This window comes from Chlorocebus sabaeus, chromosome 10 (assembly GCF_047675955.1).
Source record: "Chlorocebus sabaeus isolate Y175 chromosome 10, mChlSab1.0.hap1, whole genome shotgun sequence".
NCBI lineage: Eukaryota > Metazoa > Chordata > Mammalia > Primates > Cercopithecidae > Chlorocebus > Chlorocebus sabaeus.
In genome coordinates, this window is record NC_132913.1 from 12,785,682 (window position 1) to 12,802,969 (window position 17,288).

At 43.9% G+C, this 17,288-nt stretch overlaps 1 protein-coding gene across 1 annotated transcript in view; it reads left to right on the top strand.

Annotated features, from left to right (window-relative positions):
• Positions 1-14,736, top strand: part of EN1 (engrailed homeobox 1) — an 84,073-nt gene extending 69,337 nt beyond the window's left edge. Inside the window, exons 3-5 of the transcript XR_005237036.2 lie at positions 11,912-12,022; positions 12,552-12,738; positions 14,460-14,736. The gene's annotated coding sequence lies outside the window, so the exon portion shown is untranslated. The remainder of the gene's footprint in view (positions 1-11,911; positions 12,023-12,551; positions 12,739-14,459) is intronic.
• The last annotated feature ends 2,552 nt before the right edge of the window (positions 14,737-17,288 follow it).

The following is a 17,288-nucleotide window of genomic DNA, read 5'->3' on the forward strand; positions in this document are numbered from 1 at the left end:
ATCTCTTAAATTGCATTATCCTCAAGACTGGTGGAAGAGTTGGACACTGTTTCTCTAACTCCTTGGCTTTGCATTCCTGGAAATAAGCTCTCTCATTGCCCCCTTTTCAAATAGCAGCTTTCATCATTGCAGAAGAATCACTAGCTCTCCTCCAGCTGCACCATATTGCATATGTCCCCATTGCAACTGAATAGAGCCATATGACTAAGTTCTCTTCAAGAAAATGTGACCGGAAGGGATATAGCCATTTTTGGCCAGCTTATCAAACATCTTGTGTTTTCTGTTCCCATGGACTGGAATGGTAGGACAAAGGCAGTCTTGGGAAACCACTGTTAAAGATGGCAAACCCTCTGTTAGCTTGGATCTCTAAATGACTGTGTGCAGTAGAAGTGCCCACCAATGGAACTTGGCCTTGGACTATTACTGTAAACTTTGGTTGTGTCGGAGCCATGACACATCTTGGGTGTGTTGGTTATAGCTGTTCAGCATACACTGACTGTATTAGTTTCCTAGGGCTGCTGTAACAAAAGATGACAAACTGAATGGCTTAAAATAACAATAATTTGTTCTGTCACAGTTCTGAAGGTGAGAAGTCCAAAATCAAGATGTTGGTAGGGTTTGTTCCTTCTGAGGTTGTAAGGGCAGTCTGTTGCATGCCTCTCCTGTAGAGTCTGGTAGTTGCTGACCATGTTTGGCATTCCTTGGCTCCTAGACACATCACCCCGATCTCTGCCTTCACTGTCACGTGGTGTTCTCCCTGCGTGCCTGTCTCTGTGTTCAAATTTCTCCTTTCTATAAGGACACCAATTCTATTGGATTAAGGGCCAGCCCTACTCCAGTATGACCTAATCTTAATTTAACTAATTACATCTGCAGTGACCTTATTTTGAAATAAGGTCACATTCTGGCCTCATAAGGCCCAATGAAGAAAGGAACATGTTTTAAAAACATATTCTCAGTGTGCACGTACAAAGATTTTTTTCTGTCAAAGTCTTCAATTCACTGAAAAAACAGTTTATGATACACCTTAAAGAATATATGCTGATGGGCCGGGCGCTGTGACTCATGCCTGTAGTCCCAGCACTTTGGGAGGCTGAGGCACGTGGATCACGAGGTCAGGAGTTTGAGACCATTCTGGCTAACACAGTGAAAACACGTCTCCACTAAAAATATAAAACATTAGCCGGGCATGGTGGTGGGTGCCTGTAGTCCCAGCTACTCAGGAGGCTGAGGCAGGAGAATGGTGTGAACCCAGGAGGCGGAGCTTGCAGTGAGCCAAGATCACGCCACTGCACTCCAGTCTGGGCGACAGAGTGGGACTCCATCTCAAAAACAACAAAACAAACAAACAAACAAAAGAATATATGCTGATGGCCGGGCATGGTGGCTCATGCCTGTAATCCTAGCACTTTGGGAGGCCGAGGCGGGTGTATCACGAGCTCAGGAGTTCAAGACCAGCCTGACCAACATGGTGAAATCCTGTCTCTACTAAAAATACAAAAATTAGCCAGGCATAGTGGCGTGCACCTATAATCCCAGGTACTCAGAAAGCTGAGGCAGGAGAATCACTTGAACCTGGGAGGTGGAGGTTGCAGTGAGCCGAGATTGTGCCATTGCACTCCAGGCTGGGCGACACAGCAAGACTCTGTCTCAAAAACAAGCAAACAGACAAACAATATATATATGCTGATATTCACCTTTTATTGCTGCATTTCTCTATTTGGCTGCACGGGCCTCAATGGAAAAAGAAACATGTTTTAATAAAATATTCTCAATATATACTTACAAAAAAAAAAGAGAGAAATAAATAAGATTACATTCTGAGGTACTGGGGACTCCAATATCTTTGCTGGGGGACACTGTTCAACTGATGACACCAATTAATACAAGCAAAACTTGCAGAGAAAGTCTCAAAGTCATGCCATATCCTCTCGTACTCTTACAGCAGCTGACCTTTGGCCCCTAGAGGCTGACTCCCTATTAAGAGGTGATCTCTCAGAAGTTTCCTCCTTTGTTCTGCTGGACCCTGGGTCAGGCAGTCGAGCCTGAATCCTCAGGTAGATTTAAGTGACCTCTTCAAATTAGACATCCTGGGTCTCATTTTTTTTATTAGTAAAATGGCAATAATGATGCTTATCCTGCTTATCTTACAAGGCTTCAAATAAGGATCAAATAAGTACTCCATAGTAGCACCTGATGCTCATAAAATGCTTTCTACTTAACCACAATTGCATCTTTTCCTGGTAAGTTTTGTAATTGTTTTTTTATTTGGCACTCAGGTGCACAAAATTGGGTTGAGTGACTCATGGCAAGCCATGGCAAACGTAGTTTTTTTCCAGATTTCGTCTCATTTTATGTATTTGCTTCATTTCTTTTATGATCATTTCTCATTTTCTATCACCTATTAGTGGCTACAGAGACTTCTGACACTATAGGCAATCTTTCTGTTTTTAGAATGGGACTCAACCACTTTCTGTCTCTTCATGGAGTTCCCACCGTTTCTGTGATGGATTCTGGGATCTTCTACCTCTCTCTTTTGGGTTGGGTTGAGGGAGGGGGCTTGCAGCCCAAGCCAGTGCAACATGCGGTCCAACACAACAAAAACTGTATATTACTAATACTAAATTAACTAAATATTACTAGCATCTCTCCCTTATTCCTCAGATTCCAATAAATGAGGAAATTAGAGTGAAGGGAAAATAGGGGTAGGATTGTAAGGGGTAAAATTGGTGTGCAGAAATATCTACTATAAATCCCGTGTCATTTTTAGAGATCCTCTTTGAGCTTCCTGGTAGCTAAAGCAAAAAGCAACCAAAACAAGTGATTGATTATGAAAATGAGCAGGTTGTTCCTTAAGCGAAGCCCACTTTCTTGGCCAAGAGGCGCAAACCTTATATCTCCTATAATCCCCAGTGATATTTGTCCACTAAACACAGCAATGATTGCATAGCATACATTTTAGAGTAGGCAAATTCCATTTTCGCTTATTTCTTTTTATTTCATTATTTAAATGATGCATGTGATATTCAATATTACATGTCATTAGGGAATTGCAAATTCAAACAACAATGGGATACCATTATACACCTATTTGAATGACTAGAATCCAAAACACTGACAACACCAAATGCTGACAAGAATGTAGAACAATAGGAATTCTATAGGAATTCTCATTCATTACTAGCGGAAATGGCTGCAAAATGGTATAGCCTCTTTGAAAGACAGTCTAGCTTTTTTTTTTTTTTCTTTTTTAAACAAAACTAAACATACTCTTGCCATATGACCCAGCAATTGCACTCTTTGGTATTTTCCCAAGTGAGTTGAAAGGTTGCATCTACAGAAAAATCTGCACATGAATGTTTAGATCAATTTTGTTCATAATTGCCAAAACCTAGAAGCTACTAAGATGTCCTTCAACAGGTGAGTGGATAAACAAATGTGCTACCTGCAATAACAGAGTATTATTCAGTCATAAAAAGAAATGAGCTATCAGACCACAAATAGATATGGAGGAACTTATTAATAAAATGCATATTGCTAACTGCAAGAAGCCAATGTGAAAAAGCTACTTACTGTATGATTCCAGCTACAGTATATGACATTCTGGGAAAGGTAAAACTATGGAGACAGTACAAAGAACAGTGGTTGCCAGGGGCTTGAGGGGAAGGAGGGAGGACTAGGTGGAGCAGTGCGGATTTTTAGGACAGTGAAACTGTTCTGTATAGTTACTGTGATGATGGACACATGACATTATGCATTTGTCAAAACCCATAGATTGTACAACACAAAGAGTGAATGCTAATGTAAAGTATGGATTTTAGCTAATAATAATATATCAACGTTGGCTCATCAATCGTAACAAATCAACTACACTAATACAAGATGTCAGAAGAGAAAAGGAGTATATGAGAACTCTTTGTATTTTCCACTCAATTTTTTTTTTTTTTTGGTAAACCTAAAACTGCTCAAAAAATTACATTAATTAGATAAAAAATAAGATGCATGTGACGGTGCTCCTGGAACTGCAAGACACGAGGGCATGGACTCAGCACCGCAGGCAGGGCCGGTTTCCCTTTCTTGCCTTCCTTTCACAGAATCAAGGACCTTGCAGGCTTCCAGGAAGGGCTTCCCAACCCAGCTGCAGTGAAGGAGCCAGGTTTCTCTAGGACAGCAAGCCAAGGGTGGGGGACGCCAGTACAGAAAAAAAGACGCCCCCAGCACCCCATGCTCGGCGCCGCACACACCGGTTTTCTTCCATGCAGGTCCCTTTAACATCTTTTCATCTCGGGCTTAGTCACCGTCAGGTCAATTTGTTACCTAAAAAGTGGTAAAAGGTGCCACCTTCAGAGAAGTTACTCAAGGCAGACCTCTGCTTGTGTTGCCTAGGTGTTCACTGTAAGTTCCATTCCGTAGAGCAGTAAACGGAGACTCGGAGACCACGTCCCACCGCAATAGGAGTCAGAGCGAGGATTCAGCCCGGCGCTAAGCCGGCGTTCCACTTTTCACTCTGCGCGCTCCGCTGGGTGCGAAGCCTGAGCTCTCGAAGCTCCCCGCCTTTCACCTCCCGGCCCTGGAAGCCCCGCCCCGCGGCAGCTGTCGGCCCCGCCTTTCCCGGCCCTGTCTGCTACTGAAGCTTTTCAGTACCCTCCGCAAAGCAGAGTGGCTGGGACCTGTGAGTTTACGTGTACTTTGCGCCAGAACAATGAAAACATAATAAAAAAATTCTTTCTAGATGTTTGGTGGAAAAAAAAAAAATCCCAAAGTCCCACCTCCAGAAGTGTACAAGCAACAAGAACAGATGTTGTTTAACAGGCTTGTAGGACATTCCTATAAAGTTATAAACATATCTTTCAGAGTTTACTAAAGATAAACAGATACAAGTCACATTTTTTTAGTTCAAGAGACAACTTGCTGTTTGGAAGCCAAATAAAGATTCCTAATGTGAGATGCACCTGAAAAAGATTAGGAGATCATATCGAGGATATTAAACGTGGGGCCAAGTCTAACATGCTTTCCTTGGATAGTGTATGTCTCAGCAAAACAAAACAAAAACGCAGCTTCCAGCTCCATGCAGGAGACTAGGGGCTGATGGGGACGTGGAGGACATTTCTCCGCACCCCTTCTGTTTTCCCTTCTCTGGTGCAAGGTGGGCTAGAGTCAAGAGGACAGCTCTGCTCACTTCCACCCTCCTGGCTTCCCTCAGCCAGCACTTGCTGAGCACTTCCTAAGTGCTGGGCAATTACCAAGTGTCAGGTGCACAGACCTGAAAAGGAGAGCACAGTCTGATTAGAGGAGCAGATGCACAAACCCGTACTTGAACATGTCAGCAACTGCGGTGCTCAATTGTATGGGCTCTAGAAGTCCGACTGTTAGGGTTCAAATCTCAGCCCTGGCATTACTCGCTCTATGTCCTGGACAAGTTAATTTACTCCTTTGTGTCTTGTTTTATCCTCTATAAAATGGAGGTAATAAAAGTACCTGCCTATATACTGTATTGCTCACCCCACCCTTTTTTTTTTTTTTTTTTTTTTTTTTTTTTTTTTTTTTTTTTTTTTTGAGACAGAGTCTGTCTCTGTTGCCCAGGCTGGAGTGCCGCAGTGTGATCACAGCTCACTGCAGCCTTGACCTCCTGGGCCCAAGCAATCCTGCTGCCTCAGCCTCCCAAGTAGCTGGGACTACTGGCATATGCCTCCACACCTAGCTAATTTACTTTTATTTCTTGTAGAAATGGGGTCTCACTATGTAGCCTCAAACTCCTGGGCTCAAGCGATATTCCCACCTTGGCCTCGCAAAGTACTGGGATAACAGGCAGGAGCCACGGTGCCTGACCTGTATTGCCTGTTGTATAAAAAATTACCCCAAACTTAGTAGCTGAGAATAACAAACATTCCTAAAGTTGCAGTGTCCATGGGTCAAGGATATGGGTGTGGCTTATGGGTGATCTCTCAGGAAGATGCAATTAAAGTGCTGGAATTGTGGTCATCTCTGGGCTGGACTGGGGAAGGACCTGCTTTCAAGCTCACTCATGAGGCCATTGGTAGCCTCAGGTCCTTGCTGGCTATTGGCCAGAGATATCAGATGCTCACCACATAGGCCTCTAGGGCCGCTCACAACTGACAGCTGACTTCTTCCAGAGTGAGAGAGAGAGAGAGAGAGAGAGAGAGAGAGAGAGAGAGAGAGAGATTTAGGAGTCAGTTTTTTACTGTCTAATTTCAGATGTGACATCATATCACTTCTGCCATTTTCTATTTGTTAGACCGAGTCACCAGGTACAGCTTGCACTGAAGGGGAGGGGAACGCACAGGGGTGTGAACACCGTTAAGCAGGTCTCAGGGACACCTAGATGTCTGTCACTGTAGCTCATAGATTATCACAAGGGTCAAATGAGTTCACGTGCAAAAGGAGAACAGTTTCTCCTCATTTCCACTTCAAGGCTCTTATCACCACATTGAGCTGCTCAGATGATTAGAATGCTTCCTCCACCTCAAAACACACAGGTACATGTGCACACACAGACACTGCCCATCTTTCTGTCCTTCTTTCTCTTATTTCCTGTCTGTCTCCCTGCACTAGTTTGTAAGCTTCCGGTGGTATGGATTTTTGTCTGTTGTCTCACACGTAGAAACAGTGCCTGGCACATAGCATTTTCTCTGATCAATAGGTACTAAATTGAACAATGGAGCTAACCTGTACCTCCACTGGGAGAAGCAGTATTGGAATCATATGATCTCATGATTGCAACAGCGGTCCTATATTCCCATTTGCCTTTCCACTTCATCTCTGTAATGCACACTATCCTTTGTGTTGGACCATCTCCAGCATCTACAACTGTTCCTGCACGTTGGTCAGAGCTCATGACCACATTTAGTTTCAGAACATTTCCTATTTTGTCTAGCTCAGTTCCTTCCCTCTGCAGTAGAGCAGGGATATTTGGATGGCTTGGGGTCAGAAGGCTGATCTGATGTGGCACACAGGGACTGGCACTCATCATGTGAAAGGTGGGTGTATGCCTTCAGTCCTGGGACCCTGATCTGCCTAATTCTGCCCTCATTAGAAAGTGGCCACCCTGCTGGATTTGTTACTGAGCCTTTTGTGATCTACCTTGGTGCTGTGGGAGAAGCTGAGTGGCCTGGAGAAGAACTAGGGAGTGGGATTAGAAGAACTAGGGAGTACCTGAGCCTGTAGCTGAGCCTGGCTTTGACTTGCAATTCTTGCAGTAGGTCAGGGTTGCCAAAACTTTAATGTGATCCAATTCACCTGGAAGATCTTATTAAAGTTCAGCTTCGGTTTTAATAGTGTAGAGTGGAGGTCTGGAATCTTGCCTTTCTGACAAGCTCCCGGGCATTGCTAAGGTAGTTAGTTCTTGGACCACACTTTGAGTAGCAGCAAGGAATCAGGCAATGGGTTCTTCTTCAGTAGTTCTTCCATGCATAGATCTCAAAAAGTCAGGGTTTCCACACTTTTGTGTGGATCCCAGCTGGGCAGGGAAGGAAAAGGAAGCCAAAAGATGCAGAATCCAATGCAACTGGAGGCAGGGAGTAGAAGTGTAGGAAGACAAGAAGGACGCTTGGATGAGGTATAATGAAAAGGAGCCCTTCAGGTGGGCCCACTCCAGAAGGCTGGACAGCAAGGGTTTTAGGTTGACTGGAACAAGAGATTGGGGTCCAGGTAGCAAAGGACTTTGAGTGCCAGGCCTTGGATTTGGTTCTGAGGTCTGGGCTTTCCAAATTCAAATGCCTATGGGGTCAATATGTGGCAATAAGGAGCAGTGGAGCCTATGGCTAGTCATGTGTATTTGAAAGGTCAGTTCCTATTCAGCTTCAGGTGGTCATTGGATTGTAGGTCATCTGTAGCCAGACCTTCTAATTTCTGAAGCAAAGTCCCATATCTGGGATTTTATGTGATATATTCCAATTTTTAGAAGCTATCATGTCAAACATAACTTATTTGCATCCATGTCTGGCTTGAGAGCACCCAGTTATGACGTAGACTGAGGCAGAAAACAACCAGTGAAGGTTTGGGCCAGGAAATTGTCTCCTGAAGGAAACCAGCTCATGGACAATGTTCGTGACTGTTGACAGCCTTGGTCAGGAGAAGCTGTGTTTCTGGATGCCATGCTTTTCTACCTGTGACCTCAAAGTCTTCTTAAGCAGTCATACATCTGGGGAAGAGGTGTTCTGAGGACCAAGGGAAGGTGTTCACCTGAAGTCCAGAGAAGCTTGGAGAAAACCACCTGCTTTAAACACAAGAACCAAATGTGCTTCTGCCTCTTCTGTCATGCCCCTGAGACTTGGCACCATGTCCTGGCCACCTCCAGCATTGTTACAGGGCATGATACAATCTGAGGTTATGTAGCAAAGTGAGGTCAGAGGAATATTTGTTTAAATTTCAATGTCATCATTTTCTAGCTTGTTGACCATTGACAAGTTAGCTAATCTCTTTTGCTTCAGTTTTCTTTGTTTATAAAATAGCTGTTAGTAATTCTACCTATCCCAACTGAGATATCAAATGATACCTCATTTGATTACATTTGATTCTGAATCTATTATCTCAGTTGATAATAGTATGGATAATATAGATACTATATTACTCCTACACTTCTACTCCCTGCCTCCAATTACATTTATTGATAGTATCTATATTATCTCAGTTGAAAATCTCAGTTGAGAATCAACTGAGATAATATAGAGAAATATACCTTCTACCAAACAGGGCATATCAAGCCCTGATTCTCAACTGAGATAATATAGAGAAACACCATAGGACCTTGTACAGACTAAATACTCAGTTAGTAATGTTTATTATTATTATTATCCAGTTTGGAGGCAATAGAAGATTAGCTTTGGAATGGTTATTAGGGATCATTCAACCTCCACACCTTACAGAGAAGGAAACAGGCTCAGACCAGGTGGGCAACTTGCCCAAGGTTGCGTGGTAAGGTCTAGTCAGCTGAAATCCACCATGTGCACATCTGCTAGGTCACATGCTTCTCCCTAGCAGTGACCGCATGGCCTGGCACATGGAATATTTGTAGAATGAATGAATGAACCAGTAATCATGGAAGAACCAGCTGTTCCTTTCATTTCTTCTTCATTGTTGTTAACATTACACCCTTGATTCATTTAAAACACAGGGAGACAAGGGGGTCATGTATATAAGATTCAGGGATTTTTGGATTTAGAAATGGTGAAGAATTTACATAGTATTGGAGTTTATTATTATTGTCTCTCCAGGAAACTTTCCTCCCTTCCTCCATTTTCTTCCTACTTCTTTCTCTTCCTTCCTCCCTCTTTCCCTCTCTTCTCTCCTTCCCTCTGCTTCTTCCTTTCCTCTCTCTCTCCCTTTCTTTTTTCCTCTCTCCCTCTTGTCTTCTCCCCAACCTTCTTTCCGTTCCTTCTTCCTCTTATCAATCTGTCAGTCATTCTTTGATTCAACCTGTTTTTATTAGGTATCTACTATACATCAGGTTCTCAGGCACTGTGCTAGACCCTGGGGATAAAAAAGTTGATCAAACCCATCTTGGCTAGTCCTTCCTGGAGCTTACGATCTAGCAAAGGAAACTCCTAATAATCACATAATCTCATTAATTCATCAATGTTTTGAAGGGCACCATAGGGTTGCTGTAGGGATGTAGGTGTGTGGCAGGGGTTGGGGGATAGTCAGGGGCTGTCAAGAAGGTTCTTCCTGAGGACATGGCATTGGTGCTGACAGCTGAAGGACAAGCAGGAGCTCACAGGGTAAGGTCCAGGTGGAGGGGGACATGCCTAAAACAAGGGAACAGGATATGCAAAGTCCCTGAGTAAATGCATGAAAGCAGCTGGGCCCCAGAGACAGGGGCTGAAATGAGGCAAGTGCTTCTTTTTCCTTTTTTTTTTTTTTTGGAGTACACTGGCACGATCTCAGCTCACTGCAACTTCCACCTACAGGGTTCAAGCGATTCTTGTGTCTCAACCTCCCAAGTAGCTGGGGCTGCAGGCATGTACCACCATGCCCAGCTAAATGTTCTTGCATTATTAGTAGAGATGGGATTTCACAGTGTTGGCTAGGCTGGTCTCAAACTCCTGACCTCAGGTGATCCACCCACTTTGGCTTCCCAAAATACTGGAATTACAGACTTGAGCCACTGTGCCCTGCCTCAGTAGGGTTTTTGATTTTGACCCTGAATGCATTGGGAACCACTGCAGATTTTTAAGCAGATCAGCATTGTAAAAAGATGATTCTGGCTGTGTGTAGGGGAGGGACCTCCACAGGGCCAGGGTGGAAGCAGGGAAGGGAGACTAATGCAGTGCATGGGTCAGGGGTGTGGGTGGATTGGAGAGAAATTTGGGAGGTAAGTGTCAGGATATAGGCAGCAGTTGTTAAATGATTGTAAATACTTAGAGGATTTGCTCCCCCAAGTGAGAAATCCCCAGACGCAGGAGACAGCTGCTCTGCTTCCACCAAACAGGGCACATCAAGCCCTAAGCACAGGCCTTGGGAAGCCACTATCTATGTGCAAACACAGATTTTCCGTAAATACTCAATCACTAAGGATTTATTGAATGCTCATTGTGGGCCCAGTGCTGACTAGGCCCTACGGGGCACTCTTTTTCTTATACTAACATAGGTATGGAATGAATTCTGAGTCTTCTTTCTGCAGGAGTAGCTGGACACTGCATCTATTGCACCAGATATTGGGAGAAGCAGGGCAAATGCTTCATGCTTTCAGAGGTTTCCAAAGATGGCCAGGTTGCTGCAGCCATAAAGATATCCAGGGTGACTGTGGACAAAGGAGATTATGTTGTTCTTCACAAGTTTGTAATCTATCCAATCAATATTAAGGTGTAGTAAAATTGGATTTTTCATCTGAATGACGTCAAACATCTACATGCAAATGGTGGGATCCTTAGATATTTTCAAATAGAAGAATTATTTGGAAGTATTGGGAAATCATGCAGCTTACAAACTGAATTTTTCAGATTTTAGCTAGATGGCAGGGTTTTGAGACCTCCGATTTAGCTCTTATCTGCACAGGTATTCTGAAAACCTAGAGTAGGATCTTCTCTTTAGGCAGCCAATTGGGATTGCTGAAATGATACAAAACACATTTTTTTTTGACTTGCTTAACTGCCGGTGTTTTGGCTACATTAGTTGCATCAAGCTGTCTGTCCTCACTGCGTCCTGGGAGCCTAGTTCTTTGGAGAATGAGGAGTCTGACCAGCTCTTCCAGTTCTGGTTTTCATCCTGCCCTCATTATCCTCCACTGGAAAGAGGTGAAGGGAAGGTTCTGAAGAGGAAAAGAAACGACAATTTCTGAGTGTTTTAAGTAGAAGTGCTAAACACTGGGCACTCTTCTTCTGAGGTTGGCAGATAAGAGGTGAAGTTGCCAGTAATTTGTTGGTTTGGTACCACTTATTTTGAAAAGTACATTCCCTGCTTCCAACAGAACTTTTGGGCATTTCTTATCCCCCCTATATATTCCAGCAAATTCACAAAGCTGCAAATATCACTGCCCCAGATAACTGGACAAGTAGTATATCTGTGGCAGAACAAATAGAGGAAGAAATGAATTGTCTGCAAAAAAAAAAAAGAATGGGTTTCTATGAAGATGCTTATGCACAGATTTATAAGTTCATAAAAATGCCACATTTAGAATATTCATCTTAATGCAGAGCTATTTCCTTTTATGGAAAATAATTCTTAATAAAAATTCCATCAACCTTAGTAAACCTTTCGATTTAAGTATTTCTTTCGTTTCTTGCACGAGAGGAGATTTTTTTTCTTAGTTAGGACTTGCTGGTATATTTGTTCCCCTGTTAGAGGAGAAGACTTTGCTGCTGACACCTTTAATATGGAGTGAAAAACAGAAGAAGGACCCTCTCCCTTCTGATTTGTTTTCTTGAGCTTATAATTTTAAAATATCTTCTTACAGGAGCCCTTCTACGTGAACTGTCAACGAAGTAGAAGTCAAGCAAAGGGGACTTGCTGCCTGCCACGTCTGCCTCCTTCTGTGAAATCACAACAATGCAACCAGGAATAGTTGGTAAAAGTCCCAGGCTTAAACGCAGTGGTGTAATTTCCTATGATAAATAGCTTGGACAAATGCTAATCAAAATCACTTTCTGGTTCTACCTTACTCAGCAAGACAAATTCGGATGACAAGGCCCCAGAGGCAGGGATTTGCTTTAATTTGCAGATGTCTTTGCTTACATCTGTCTGACCACATTGGCAGCCACCCCCGCCCAACTCTGTGCACCTGGGTGGGGCATGGGCCCATCTGTCCTGGCACCATGGCCTTTTCATCTGCAGACCTGCCTCCGTAGCCCGAGCACCATTAACCTCATTCATTGCCGGAAGTTACTGTTTCACATGCTTCAAATTTACATTCCAGAAAGCAAAAGGGCTTCCAATGATTTGAAGACAGTGATGCTGACAGTGTGCATTATTACCGTTCTCATCTCTAGGACCTCCCACTTTTTTCAGCAGGCTGGTGGGCACATGTGGTCTATGTGGTCAAACAGGCAAGAAGATGTAAGGAAATCTTTTTTTTTTTTTTTTTTTTTTTAACTTAGATAATTTCCTTTTAAAACTTGGATACTTGGACCACAAGAGAAAATCTCAAGAGACTTTGACTTGAGGCACCATTTCCACATGGGTTGAAGGATTTCAGGAAGAGTCCCAAGTAGGGCAACCAGATCTGCTAAGAGGATGTCACTGCTGTTTCTGGACCCAGGGAAATGACATCAGGGAAAAGGGAAGGTAAGTTTCCTTTGTGTGAAATGGCAAACATGTGAGCAGGGATTTGTAAGCTCAGACCACACCACAGGCAGGCTTCAGTGTTTGACGCCTTCTGTTTTTATTGCTTTGTGAGACTGACCAATTAAAACAACCCAAAGGCCACGTTTATGAATATTTCTCTGATGGGACCAACTTCCCTTGGTGTGAACCTCGCACAGTGGCTATGTATGGACAGCATCTGAGTAGGAAATGTTGCCCTGGAGTAAGAGGGATTCCACAGAGTGGGTGTCTCTCCCCCTCCTAGGTCTTAACCTTTCATAGCGAGACAGACAACCAGGAAAGTAGGAAATCGAAACAAGCTATGTTTAGCCGAATTTTACATACCATAATCTCTTTACCATGGTCAAGCAAGGCAGGAATGCTCAGGCCAATCGGTTCTGGCTCAAATCCATTCCAGAGGGGAGTGATTTACAACTTAGCACCATCCTTGTCTCCTCTCTGAGAGTGAAGTTAAATGACCCAAGAATAGCATTAGTCTGCACCAGGCCTCGCGAGAATGGTCTTCTTAAGGGTGGTCTTGGGCATGGGTTTTCACCTGTAGAAACTCAAGCCCAGACACCCCTCCAAAGCCCTGGTAAGGGTCAAGCAGCATTCCTATTTTAAGAGACTTACAGTGTGGTGAGTTGCGAGGTCTTAGGGAAGAGTGGAGTCTGGCCCAGAAGCCTTTTGTTGATTCCTCTCCAGTGAATCTTAAGTTGTCCCAGGCCAGTGGTACACATGCATATGTGTTTTAGCCTCCTCCCCACTTCATGTCCCAAGAAAAGGCCCTTCTGTCTCATGCTTGATACAAAAAGATTGCAAGGTGTTAGAAGGCAGGTTGAATGGGTAACCCAGGGCAAAGAAAGAAACAGGGCAGAGGTTTGTCACTTCAATGGTTAAAATATCTTGATGTGAAAATGAGCCCCTCAAAATAGTCTGGGAGGGCCCAAAAACCCACCCAACAGAGCTTATAAATAGATGAGCGAGATGTTGAAATTATTTTAAGACAGATGCCTTTTAAAACTGTATTCAGAACACCTTTTGGAACTCCTAGTTGCACAGTTCCTCAAGCAGGAGGTATTTCATCTTCGCAACATCTGGAACTGTCAAAGAGGTAGCGCTGCAGACCTCAACAGATGCAGACACTTCTACATAAAAGTGCACCAACAAATCATGGCTGTAATTGCAGAACAACACGAGTGTTTCACAGGCATCTATGGAGAAAACGGTGCTCTGGCAGGGAGGAAAACTTACTGTAACCCCCAACCCCCTCCACTTTTATTGCTGAATCACTCCTCTAAGCAACTTTTCCACAGTTCTCCACCAAGAGGCTAACAATTGCAAGCAAGTTTATTTTCTTGGCTTGTAATCAGGAGATGATGGACAAGAAGGTCTTTTTTTCGCCTTTGGGGTAAAAATTTTTTTTATCCCACAAATCTGTAGCCTTTACTTGGTTGGGTAAATTTGTGATGTTGCTCAAAGTAATCTCCATGCTTGGTTTGGTTGTTCAGGTGAGGGGGAAGCGATAGCCATTTGTTACATGAAGGGGGCCAGTGTGTCCCCAAATTGCCTTCCTGTGATGGGTAAAGCCACGTGGCAAAGTCAGACCTGGCTGGGGTGCCCTGTAGAACCGGAACCCTGAGTACTCAGCCTTCCATTACAACTCAGAACAAAACTGATGATATTTTGATTTGTCATTTCAGAGGCAGAGGCTCAAATGTACTTTAGAAACCTGTGGCCCGATGCATCGCTTGAAAATTTTTATGCATCTGCGGGCTGGAGTGCTGTGGGAGAAATAAAAATGGGAGGAATGCCACAAAGGACCATGTTAGAACTTAACACAACTGTTCTATAAATTATGGTGATAAAACAAATACTGCTGATACTGATGATAATGATAAATGCTTTAATCAGTTTTACTAAAGCACTTTAAATCTTGTGGGACAGATGGGAGAATAAAGCTTGTTGTTGGAACCTTGAGATTTATAAGAAACTCCTTGGTTAACATTATAAGGAAGGCAGAGTCTTCCAGGGTGAAGAGGAGAAGCTGGTGTGATAATAAAATTTCCATCATCATCACTGTTTTAGCTCTGCTTTAATGGCAAATCAACACTCACCCTGGTTGTTAAACACATCCTTTCAATTAATCTCCCAGTCGGTGAAGTGCTGCTCCCTGGATCTTGAGCAATGTGGACTGCCTGACCCACATCAGGGCCAAGAAAACTGGCGGGCATGGTCAGGGGTGGAAGCGAGTGGCAGTTATTTCAGGGGTCAAGTGTTTAAACATCTGGTGCCTCCCTGAAGCCAGCTTTGGCTCGGACACCTCTGCTCAGGCAGAAGCAGGGAGTCGGGGCTGCGGATCTTTGCCTCTGAGCCCTCTGTTTGTTTTCCCTCTGCTTCCTGGGGAAGAATGCCCGAATGAGAACATGCAACTGCACAACTTCTACCACCCTGTGGTAACTTTATGCCATGACATACACTCCCTCTACTGGGACGTTCTTCCCATCCTTGTGAGAAACACCCCCACGGCTCCTGGTTGCCCCCTTTAATCCCCCAGTTCCAGGGGCATCTTTGGAAGAGCTTTGGAGGCCAACTCAAATGTGTATTCTCAGCTTTTGAAAGATCTCAGAATCACCAGTGCTAGGACTCTTGTATTCACTGGGGGTGAACAATGATTAACATATTGAGTGGTAGAGTAATAACCACAAGACAAAACCAGCACAGGCTTCAGCCACAGCCAATGGCGATGCCCCAAGTCCAACTCTCACCGAGGGGCTGGGGGCTCAGAAAGGGAAGTGGCCTGTTCACCAAAGCTGACAAAAACATTCACTGTGTTTGCATTTTGTCCCAGCCTCTACATCTCCCAAATGGTTCCTTTTCCACAGCATGCCCCCACCCCCAATTTTATACATAGCAGATGGCCTTCAAACAAATCAAGGAGCAGAAGCTGCAAAAGGCTTAAAAAAAAAAAGACAGTGAAACTCATATATTTCTTCAAACGATAAGATGAACTACAGATGTTTGCTGAAGGGTGACGGTGCTGTCTACAACTTAAGACTTGACTTAAGAGTCCACTTATGTTTAGCGTTGGACAAGCCCAGTAGATGTCATGGTGTGATTTATGGAGGTTGTTTGTGAGATTTTATGTTACTGGGGACATGGCAATGAAAACACTCTGCCATTCTGCCTGCAAGCATCTTTTTCTGTGGACCCAGGTGGGGAGTCCGTGATGGAAACCGTGTGCCAGCCAGCAACCAGGCGTGTATCTATGCCATCCACAGTTCAGCCCATGGGTCCTCGATTGCCTTGCATTCTGAACAATATGTCCCTTTGCTCCTGGGCCTCTTTCCCTCCTCTTTCATAGAGTTCTTGGTCCTTGCCAATGTCCTATTCTTACCTGACACCTGCAGTCAGATTAGTCTCAAATCAAGCTTGACAAAGTTGCTAAAAGAGAAACAGTTGTCTGTTGCAGGATCCAGCTGCATATAGAAAACAGCTGCTTGCTAAGGCTGTTTTTTGAAAAGGAAGAAAAGAATCACTGCAAAGAGTTTAAAAATGAACATAAAGCCTATCTCGAATAAGCCAGCAGAAGCCTGTAATTAACACAAGGGTTAAGTATCTGTGTTTCTATTAAATGCTTCTTTTTTCAGGACTTGTTGTAACTTGGTCATAAATATTTATTACAAACTGAAACTGAGGATATAAGACCTTAGCTGAATGCTGTTTCCCCCTCTCATTTCTTTGCTTTCCAAAGCTGATTCTTAACAATGTAAAGAGCGTGATGTGTTTTGGACACACACACCTACTCCAGAATGCAAGCCAATGTATGCATCTGTGCAGAGGCAGACACCTATGCCCATCAGCATAGCACATGAGCACACTGCCCTTCCCTAGATGCTCAAGGGGTGAGTTTAAGGCAGAGGCTGCTGAGTCTTGGGCAGAAGCAACGGGAGAAGGCCCCAGCCATCCTCTGGCCTCTGGAGCAGAAATGTGGGGAGCCTTTGAAGTTGCCACAATTCAGGTGGAAGCCCTTCAGAGTAGCCCTAAGAGGAAGTCATTCATCTTCAAACAAAGGGGAAAATTCTTTAGGACCCCGGTGTTTCTACTTAAATAAGTTTTAGTTATTCCCCAGAGGAGCAGGGACCAGCTGTGTTCCATCTCCACGAGGTTGTGAAGAGAGAAAATGGGCCGCCTGCACTACAGCATGAGAGCCATCAGTTAGACAGAAAGAAGCATGGCGAGACAGGCAAGGCCCTCCAGAGAAAGCCAGGAAGACAGTGAGTGGCTTTCAAAACCGATGTGCTGCGTTCAGAGGCGGGAAGATGGACAATATTACTTTCCCAGAAAGTGTCCCAAAACTTTCTCTTTTGTTGGCATGTCGAAAATAGCAAGCCATTGCCTCTTCCCCCAGCCACTGGGCCTGCTGGCAAGAGGTAAATTTGCAGAACTCACAGAATTAAAGCCAGAGAGGACCCTTGTAACTCATTTTCTCTTCCTTCCCAGCTTCACACAGAACCATACCCAAAAGTTTC